Source organism: Taudactylus pleione, unplaced genomic scaffold, assembly GCF_031769625.1.
Source record: "Taudactylus pleione unplaced genomic scaffold, aTauple2 ptg000061l, whole genome shotgun sequence".
Lineage (NCBI taxonomy): Eukaryota > Metazoa > Chordata > Amphibia > Anura > Myobatrachidae > Taudactylus > Taudactylus pleione.
This window is the reverse complement of record NW_028284463.1, coordinates 2,307,186-2,318,066: the sequence shown is the minus strand read 5'-3', so window position 1 is coordinate 2,318,066 and position 10,881 is coordinate 2,307,186. Positions and strand designations below refer to the sequence as shown.

The following is a 10,881-nucleotide window of genomic DNA, read 5'->3' as shown; positions in this document are numbered from 1 at the left end:
AGAGGTTAATAATATTACCATCATGCAACCTGTCCCTGCAGGAACTTTCCATTTAATGAAAATTCTTGGCTTGATAGGGGAATACATCGGATCACCAATATCATGCAAGCAAATGTAGGCCTAGTGTTTGCTACACTCCAGACTCAGGGCCTGATTTAGACCCACTTGCGAGCGCATAGTGCTCACAAGTGGGTCAATGGTCAGGAAGTGCGCACGTGCGGCGTGCGTATTGCGCATGCTCGAGCCCCGGAGCGAGTTTGAAATCACTCTCTCTGGGACTTGTTACAAGATTGGGTGGCTGTCGATGTTGATCGACAGCTCGCCCCATTTTGTAAGCGGGTCAGGGGGGTTGGCTGCACAAATGGAGGCATTCCCAAAGGAATGCCTGCCATTTGTGGGCGGCCCTACTTCCTACTTCCTCTATTAGAGCAGGAAGTTCACTGGGGCTTGCAGTGGACGAGACTCTACCACAAGGGTCTCGTCGCAAGCCCGATGGTCACAATAATCGCGACCATCTCCAGGCCGCCTGCACAAGCTGTGGGTAGTCACCCACAGTGATGCGAGTGGCCTGGAGGAGGATTTTTTATTAAAAGGCGCAAAATAGCAAGCGCCTCAGAATCAGGACCTCAGTCCGATCTCCCTAAAGGTGAATACTTCACATACATGCATACTCACTACTGGATCTCTAGCATGACCAAGACGCAAGGCTCGCTTTATGTATCTCCCATCAGATATAACAGCCCGGCTCACAAGAGGTAATATTAAAGGCTCAATCATTTTCTGGTATCCTTCATTTTAAGTTTTGACCTAGAAAAAAAAATCTACAATACAACTACAATGGGAAGCTATGATTTACACATCAGTTTCAGTTAAGCAATGGGAAACAATCTATCTCAATACTCATTACTTGACTAACTGTACAAACCATAATCTATGCTTAAACTATTGCGTCATCTATATCTCACTCCAGTGAACCTTCACGAAATGTGGCCTTCCCAATCTAAATGCTGTTGGAGGTATTGTTCAGCTCTGGGATATATTGGGCCTGATTCAGACCCATAAACTAAGCCGTGATTGCTCGCTGCCAAAAGGGGCCGGGTATGCAAATTCCGCAATCGCTCTGTGTGGTGTAAGGACGCCCTCTATGTCTTAGAGAGTGATGGCAGTGAGCGTACACTGGTGTATAAAGTGGCCCACTTTCCTTTCTTAACACACGTCATCTCCAGGAAGTGTATGATCAATCGGTAACATCGAGAGCCATCGGAGCTGCTTGCAGCATTTGAGGTAGACCCTACCCCGCTGCAAGCACTGCAATCAGTGCTGACTGAAATACAACCAGGTGACGTGTACAATAACGCCTCCATGCTAATTACGCACGCCCTTACGACTAAAACAATAAAGACAAATGCAGAGTGAAGGGATAGTTTTAGTTATTAGATATCTGGAACTAAATAGATGATACAATATTAATAACAGAAAAATCATCAATAAAATACAATTAAAAAAAAAAGCTGTTCCATATACAGTATATCTAGGTCTATATAATATATGAACACATTTTATTTTGATGATTTTTAACTTTAAAGCTAGATACCTTTAGGTTTATTTGTTATACTTAGCAAATAAAGTTATATTAGCTCACGCCATAATGTTTAGAAGCCAAAATCCCAACACACCTCAAAATATCATAACAAGTTAATGCAAAAGGGAATCGCAGAATTATAATATAATGACACTTAAGTGCAAAGGGGACCAATGATATAATCACCTATCTTCTGTTCCTCAGTGGTATAGTGTATGTTATATATAGTTTCCTTCATTGCCTCAGTGTGACACAAGTTGGAGCTGGGAGTTATTGTATCCTGTCTGCAATTCCAATGGTAAGTCCTGCTCTTCTCTTTATCATTCTACAACTAAGTAGTATGGGGATGATTCTAAATTAGGAGCAAAGCAAATAAAGGAAGTAACTTTGCAACTGGACAAACCATGCTGCAATACAAGGGGGGAACAGAATAACTCTATATGAGATGCGCTGAAGGACCCAAGAATGGCAGAATAAAATAACAAAATATACTGTAGCAACAATAAATTGCATACACAAATACAGTACTAATATCGCAATACTTATTTAATCAGATAGATCAATATCATATATAGAAACACCGGTGTTAAAGTTTAAAGAGAAAAACACAAAGAAAAGAAAATTTATAAAACATTAAAATAAAAATAAAAACAATGTTGCAATATGAGGCATCAGACTTCCGAATTAAAGATCCTTCCTTATATGCAGATAATAATTTCATAGAGAAAGTTCACTAGAGTAAAATGCAACTGCAGTATAAATAATTGATATATCAAAAAGAGTGGCCAAGGTAATCCCGAGGAAATGCAGATGTACACAGGAAATGTATGAAATGGAATCCTGAAGTCTTATATTCCAATATGATAAGGGAAAAAATTTGTTTGATAAGAAGTCTATCCTGTAGTCAGGTTTATAAACTCATGCATAAATAATGTCCACGGTTTGAGCCAGGTATGTTCTCCTGCTTCCAATGAAGCAAACGTAGATATTAAAAAGCAGACTGCCCGTCCAAGTCGGCGTGAGCCATGTATTTACTCATGCTTGTGGAAGATGATTTGTAGCCATCGGTACTCAGACCCTCCGTCCAAGCGCCCTCAGAATATACAAGGAGCTGTCCTCCATATATGGCTATATGTTCCCGGCAGCGGAAGTGCAGAGTGTATGAGACAGGTAGCACTGTGAAATACAATAAGATGATGGAGTTATTAACGCGTTTCGTCACGCCCATGTGACTTTCTTATAAGGTATATAATCACACTTAAGTGCACAGGGACCAATGATGTAATCACCTATCTTCTGTTCCTCAGTGGTGTAGTGTATGTAATATATAGTTTCCTTCATTGCCTCAGTGTGACACAAGCTGGAACTTGGAGTTGTCCTATCTGTAATTTAAATGGTAAGTCCTGCTCTTCTCTATATCATTCTACAGCACTGAGTATTGGGGTTAACATTTATTACATGAAGAAAATAACTAATTACTATGGGGCTGATTCTAATTTAGGAGCAAAAGCAAATAAAGGAAGTAACTTTGCAACTGGTCAAACCATGGTGCAATACAAGGGGGGCAAATACATGTATTGATTTTTGCATGCAGGGTAAATGCTGGCTGCTTCTGCATTTAGCCCACCAATGCTGGACTCATTTATTCTCACACTGCAATTTAGACTTGAGTTTAGACAATGCTGTAGTACAATCACTCACAGCATTTATACTGTACACACTCTAGTAAGTCACAGCATTTAAACTGTACACACTGTAGTACAGTCACTCACAGCATATATACTGTACACACCGTAGCACAGTCACTCACAGCATTAATACTGTACACACTGTAGTACAGTCACTCACAGCATTTATACTGTACACACTGTAGTACAGTCACTCACAGCATATATACTGTACACACTGTAGTACAGTCACTCACAGCATATATACAGTACACACTGTAGCACAGTCACTCACAGCATTTATACTGTACACACTGTAGCACAGTCACTCACAACATTTATACTGTACACACTGTAGTACAGTCACTCACAGCATTTATACTGTACACACTGTAGTAAGTCACTCACAGCATTTATACTATACACACTGTAGTACAGTCACATTATCTATACTGTACACACTGTAGTACAGTCACTCACATCATCTATACTGTACACACTGTAGCACAGTCACTCACAGCATATATACTGTACACACTGTAGTACAGTCACTCACAGCATTTATACTGTACACACTGTAGCACAGTCACTCACAGCATTTATATTGTACACACTGTAGCACAGTCACTCATGGCATATATACTGTACACACTGTAGTACAGTCACTCACAGCATTTATACTGTACACACTGTAGCACAGTCACTCACAGCATTTATACTGTACACACTGTAGCACAGTCACTCACGGCATTTATAATGTACACACTGTAGCACAGTCACTCACAGCATTTATATTGTACACACTGTAGCACAGTCACTCACGGCATATATACTGTACACACTGTAGTACAGTCACTCACAGCATTTATACTGTACACACTGTAGCACAGTCACTCACAGCATTTATACTGTACACACTGTAGCACAGTCACTCACAGCATTTATACTGTACACACTGTAGCACAGTCACTCACAACATTTATACTGTACACACTGTGGCACAGTCACTCACAGCATATATACTGTACACACTGTAGCACAGTCACTCACGGCATATATACTGTACACACTGTAGTACAGTCACTCACAGCATATATACAGTACACACTGTAGCACAGTCACTCACAGCATTTATACTGTACACACTGTAGCACAGTCACTCACAACATTTATACTGTACACACTGTAGTACAGTCACTCACAGCATTTATACTGTACACACTGTAGTAAGTCACTCACAGCATTTATACTATACACACTGTAGTACAGTCACATCATCTATACTGTACACACTGTAGTACAGTCACTCACATCATCTATACTGTACACACTGTAGCACAGTCACTCACAGCATATATACTGTACACACTGTAGTACAGTCACTCACAGCATTTATACTGTACACACTGTAGCACAGTCACTCACAGCATTTATATTGTACACACTGTAGCACAGTCACTCACGGCATATATACTGTACACACTGTAGTACAGTCACTCACAGCATTTATACTGTACACACTGTAGCACAGTCACTCACAGCATTTATACTGTACACACTGTAGCACAGTCACTCACGGCATTTATACTGTACACACTGTAGCACAGTCACTCACAGCATTTATATTGTACACACTGTAGCACAGTCACTCACGGCATATATACTGTACACACTGTAGTACAGTCACTCACAGCATTTATACTGTACACACTGTAGCACAGTCACTCACAGCATTTATACTGTACACACTGTAGCACAGTCACTCACAGCATTTATACTGTACACACTGTAGCACAGTCACTCACAACATTTATACTGTACACACTGTGGCACAGTCACTCACAGCATATATACTGTACACACTGTAGCACAGTCACTCACGGCATATATACTGTACACACTGTAGTACAGTCACTCACAGCATTTATACTGTACACACTGTAGCACAGTCACTCACGGCATATATACTGTACACACTGTAGTACAGTCACTCACAGCATTTATATTGTACACACTGTAGCACAGTCACTCACGGCATATATACTGTACACACTGTAGTACAGTCACTCACAGCATTTATACTGTACACACTGTAGCACAGTCACTCACAGCATTTATACTGTACACACTGTAGCACAGTCACTCACAGCATTTATACTGTACACACTGTAGCACAGTCACTCACAGCATTTATATTGTACACACTGTAGCACAGTCACTCACGGCATATATACTGTACACACTGTAGTACAGTCACTCACAGCATTTATACTGTACACACTGTAGTACAGTCACTCACAGCATTTATACTGTACACACTGTAGTACAGTCACTCACAGCATTTATACTGTACACACTGTAGCACAGTCACTCACGGCATATATACTGTACACTCTGTAGTACAGTCACTCACAGCATTTATACTGTACACACTGTAGCACAGTCACTCACAGCATTTATACTGTACACACTGTAGCACAGTCACTCACAGCATTTATACTGTACACACTGTAGCACAGTCACTCACTTCCAGGGCCAGCAACAGAAATCATGGGGCCCTGTTCACACATTTTTTTAGGGGGCCCCCATCTCCGGGTTCCTTTGGCATAGGTACAGGGGGGGGGTTTAGCAGTAACAAGTTTATTTTAAGGCTTATACCAACTCACTTACTACTTATACATCTGGATGTGTGTTTTCTTTTATTATAGCAGAGACATTGAAATAACAAGGTATGATAAAAAAGCAGTACTGCCTCTTAGGCTGAGAAAACATCAGGGACTACGGTGTATGAAAAGGAAATTAACAACATTATTAGACACTGGCATGTGTGGCTGTTATTGGGCCACTAGTGAACGTTGGATGCCGGCTACAAGACTGGTGCCAGTAGATAGATTGTGGGCACTGGAGCAATCAGCGTAGGTTTTTTTCCTTCTTCAGAAAATTGAATTACTGCCTCTAATAGGTGCCAAAAGATGGTAATATAAAGTGTGTAATATTATTTGGGGAAGAATAGTGAAGGGTACGAACACAGAAGTTTATGTTTATCACTGAACACAAGCACTGAGGACTAGGCAGATCATTGCAAATATATATTCCATTATGTATAATATGCCTTACAGGCTGAACTGTTCTGATGTAGTATCTGTCAGATTAAATTAAATTGACTCCATAACATTAGCCGTAAGAGAGAGACAGAGAAATTTTTTTTTTTTTAAACTGACCTTTCACCTACTGTAGTTCTTCTGCAGAGACGCTATCTTCAGTAGGAAACGTATCCTGGCTGACGCAGTAGGACATAGCCCGAGCTGCATTCAGGAAATGGCTTTTGTGCTGGGGCCGGTCACTAGAGTGTCATGTCAGGCCCCCAGCAACACCAGTGCGAGAGTAGGTAAGAGGAGGGAATGGAGCAGATGGGAGGGGAAAAAGGGGAGGAGACATGAGGGGAGGAGGGCAGTCAGACCGCCTCCTCATTCTCTGCTACGGCCCACGGCAATTTACTATAATGAGCCAGTCTGACTAATTTTTAGTACTACTGTTAGTGCCACTGCGGGCCCCCTCATTACCGCAGGCCCCGGGCTGCACCGCCAGACATTCCACGACTGATACAGTGTGCACTGCAGGCATGTTCGAGCCCTGTCTGCCTGTGATGGACCATGCAGTGGCAGGGCCCGAACATGCCTGCAGTGCACACTGTATCACTGCAGCAGTAGAGCAGGTTTGTCTGTGGGCCTCTAGAATCTTGGGGCCTGGTATGGCTGTGCAACTAGTCCCCCTCTGTCTTCCATAGACAAAGCCAGCAGTATTGTAGCAGGTACTTACCTAAATAATTAATAATAAACAGTTTGCAATATATCTATGGTAAGTGTCCACCCAAGTGAATGGGGATAAATGGGGAGTGGGTGTATTAGCCACGGATAATCTCTCCACTCCTTGCTATTGGATTGCACCATAGATGCATCACAGAGGAAGACAAACATATAGATCTTTATCTTATTCCACAGTACATTTATAGAGCAATCCAAAAGCAAGTAGAGGACAAATGACCCTGCATTTATTTATGTGAATCACTAATTCATATCATAAAATTTATGAACTGTATATATAAGGTATTATGATATTGGATATACCACATATAATGCAATACGCTATGTCTTGAGATAGATCATTCTGACCATTTGTATGCAAAAAAAATATTATTTTAATATGATTAAAAAAAAAAATCTCATCAGGGCCATTACTAGGATATTATTGTTTGTTACCTGTCTATAAAGCCTTGGATGATGAGGTCTATAGCCCGCTCTCCTAGTGACTGATTGCTAGCTCCCAGGAGTCATGGCCTACACAGACAAGCTTATTCTCCATTGTTTGTAATGCATTTTTACATTTGTTTATTACAGTGGAGAAGTATTTCATATAAGGGTGTGGATTAAAAGACAGACAGTAAAAAGGTCGACACATTTAAAAAAAACAGTAAAAAAGTAAATAAATTTAAAAAAAAGTTGACGCACTAAAGGTTGATGTGTAAGAAGTTTTAAAGTTTATGGAATATAGTAGGTGCTTGAGTACGATATTTTCAAATAATTCTTGAGATTTTGGTTTAAGTGTTAGATAAAATAATTTTCTTTATTACAAATATCTATATAAATGTTTTGTTACATCAACACCTGAGAGAGCCATTACTCACTGTCATGCTTTGTTCCTGTCTGTGCGCTCCCTGATGATGTCATCTGTCAAGGAATCTCAGGAAACTCTGATCAGTCAATGCCTGAATCTCCTCCAGGCTGGAAACTCCATAAAAATCAATTTTTGAAAGCCTTATCTAAAACAAAATAATAAAAACATTATTTTCCAGAATTCATTAAAAAACTAATGGATAATGACACATCTTTTCCAGAATTCCATATTGTGGCTTTTTCTACTACATCAGCGTATAATTCATTTTTTTTCACTTTGTTTCTTTTTTTATATCTAACGGGTCTAATAGCAAATTCTGTTATAATAACGATCATATATATGGATAAGCAGTTACACCGCCCAATGTATCTGTTTCTCTGTAATTTGTCCTTAATAGATATATGTTACACAACAGTCACTGTCCCTAAGCTGCTGTACATGTTACTGTCTGGGAATTATACAGTTTCCTTCATACAGTGCTTTACCCAGATGTATTGTTTTGGAGTATTTGCCAGCACAGAAGTTGTCCTTCTATCCACAATGGCCTATGACCGGTATGTTGCTATATGTAAACCTTTACACTATCACCATATATTGAACAGGAAACATTGTGTACAACTCACGGCTGCCGTATGGCTATTTGGATGTTTAAATTCTTTTCTAGTTACTGTATCAGCCTCAAATGTGTCTTATTCTTATTCATACACAATCCACCGATACTTCTGTGATACTAAATCTCTCATGGACATTGCAAGCGCCAACAAGGAAATGTTTGTTATAGTGATATATATAGAATTATTGGTATTTGGCTGGTGCTCATTCTACTGCAGTTTGTTCTCTTATGTAAAAATAATTAGCGCCATCCTGAAGATTAAATCTAGAGATGGCAGGAGAAAAGCCTTCTCCACCTGCTCATCCCACCTCACAGTCCTCCTTATATTTTATGGGACAGTTACCTCTGTCTTTACTATGCCACCCTTAGCCCACTACAGAGTCCTGGAGATGATCTTCACTGTACTGTACACTGTAGTTACACCCATGTTAAACCCACTGATATACAGTCTACAGAATAAAGATGTAAAGAGAGCAATAAAGAAATGCATTTGGTTAAAAATAAAATAAATAATTAATTTAAGTAATTGAAAATGTTCGTTAATTATTATACCCTTAAAGTAATAAACAACATTTTGAGAAAATTACTCCTGTTATCTGTTTTCCCACCTGAAAGACTGCAAGTAATATCTGTCCATCCTGGAGAATATAAAACAAGTACAAGTCATTATTGGATAGAGGTTTCATGAAAAATAAAAAAGGGGAGATTTGCCCTGGGGGAAAGACGGGGGAATAGGTATGATTACATAGCTTAAAAGTCTTAAAAGTTCCAGTTCATGCACAGTATGATATAAATATTTTTATTTTTTCATGGCATTCTGTTTTTTTTAATATATATTTTTTTTTTAAGAAAATCTAGTTGGATATGTTATAAAATAAATGCTCTTGACCCAATTCAATCGCAAAAAAACCCAACAATTTATGAGTGTTTAAAGGTTTTTCAACCTTGATTGGTGCTGTCTACCTGTTTGTTTTTTGTAGACATAAAGATGTGTCCTCATTGGAGATTAGTAGTTTTGTGTCCTGGAAACCAAACACATTAGAACTTTGGGGTTATGAGTGTTTCCAAGTCCCGGCTCAGGTCTTCCAGGCAAGTTCAGATCCCAGAACAAGGCAAAAAAGTAATCTTCCTGGCATCGGATCTCATGTGTTTTGTATTACACTGGGGAACAAAAAAAATTTTTTTTCTTCTTGCCAAGGATTTAAGATTGGTTTGAGAGTACTCACCGGTTTTATTTCACATGAGGTCTTCACTATAGGTGAACTAGCTCCAGTTTTCAAATTAATGAAAAATTATAAAATTAAATACTTTTCTCCATTTGAAGTTCATTACTAGTCTAAGCCGCTTAACTTAACAGAATCGACTTAGGTTTTGCTTTTTTAACAACTACCCTCTTTCAACAATAACAAGAATTTGTTTTACTTGTGATAACGAAGCCGGTAGTCATGTTTGAGACACATAACACATTCATATCTCCTCACTAACACTGGGAGGAGGAGTGGCAGTGACTACTGAGCCTGCTGGGACATCCTCAGACCACAGCCATGCCTCCTCCCAGCATACAGAGAGGAGCAACGGAGAGGACCAAGTGACGCAGTTAGCGCACCTCCCGTTCCTTTGTACGGCCCTCTCTCTGTCCCACCTCAACCAATTTCCCACCGGTTGGGCTTGTTTTGTTCAGTACGTCTTCGGCTTTTATTGGGAGTTAGCACTGAATGTGTGAAACATAACATTTTTGCTGTAAAAATTAATTCTTCTCGAAGATGGTTTACTAACAACCCTGATGTTTTTTGTTATACTTGTGGCAAATATAGTGTTGCAAAAGAAAGAAAAAATATAACTGTATTCGTAAATCAAGCATATCAGGCTTATTCTGGACGTCACATAAGCCAGCAAGACAAGATTTGGGTGCCTCACAAAGTTTGTAAAACCTGTGTGGAATTACTCCGCAATTGGACTATAGGTAATTGAAAAGGACTTAATTTCAGCATACTTATAATGTGGTGTTAGTCAAAAAATCACTTGAGTGACTGCTATTTTTGTGTTGTAAATGTGAAGGGTATGAATCGATTTAAGAAATGCAAATGGGGATACCCAAGTATGAATTCTGCAAAACAACCTATACCACATAGCGAAGATTTACCTGTACCATCATTCAGTTCTTTGTGCGAAGTTGAATGTGATTATGTGGAAATGTTACTTTCATCCAGTGCAAGTGACAACACAGATGAAAGGGAGTTTGAAGAAAGTTCCTCTACTCCAAACAAATTTTCTCAAAATGAACTAAATAATTTATATCATTACTTGAATTTATCGAAAAAAAGGAGCTGAGTTTTTGCCATTCA

At 39.4% G+C, this 10,881-nt stretch overlaps 1 pseudogene; it reads left to right on the top strand.

The window, feature by feature from the left end:
• Positions 1 to 8,118: 8,118 nt before the first annotated feature.
• LOC148534946 (olfactory receptor 1G1-like) lies at positions 8,119 to 9,066 on the top strand (annotated as a pseudogene).
• The last annotated feature ends 1,815 nt before the right edge of the window (positions 9,067 to 10,881 follow it).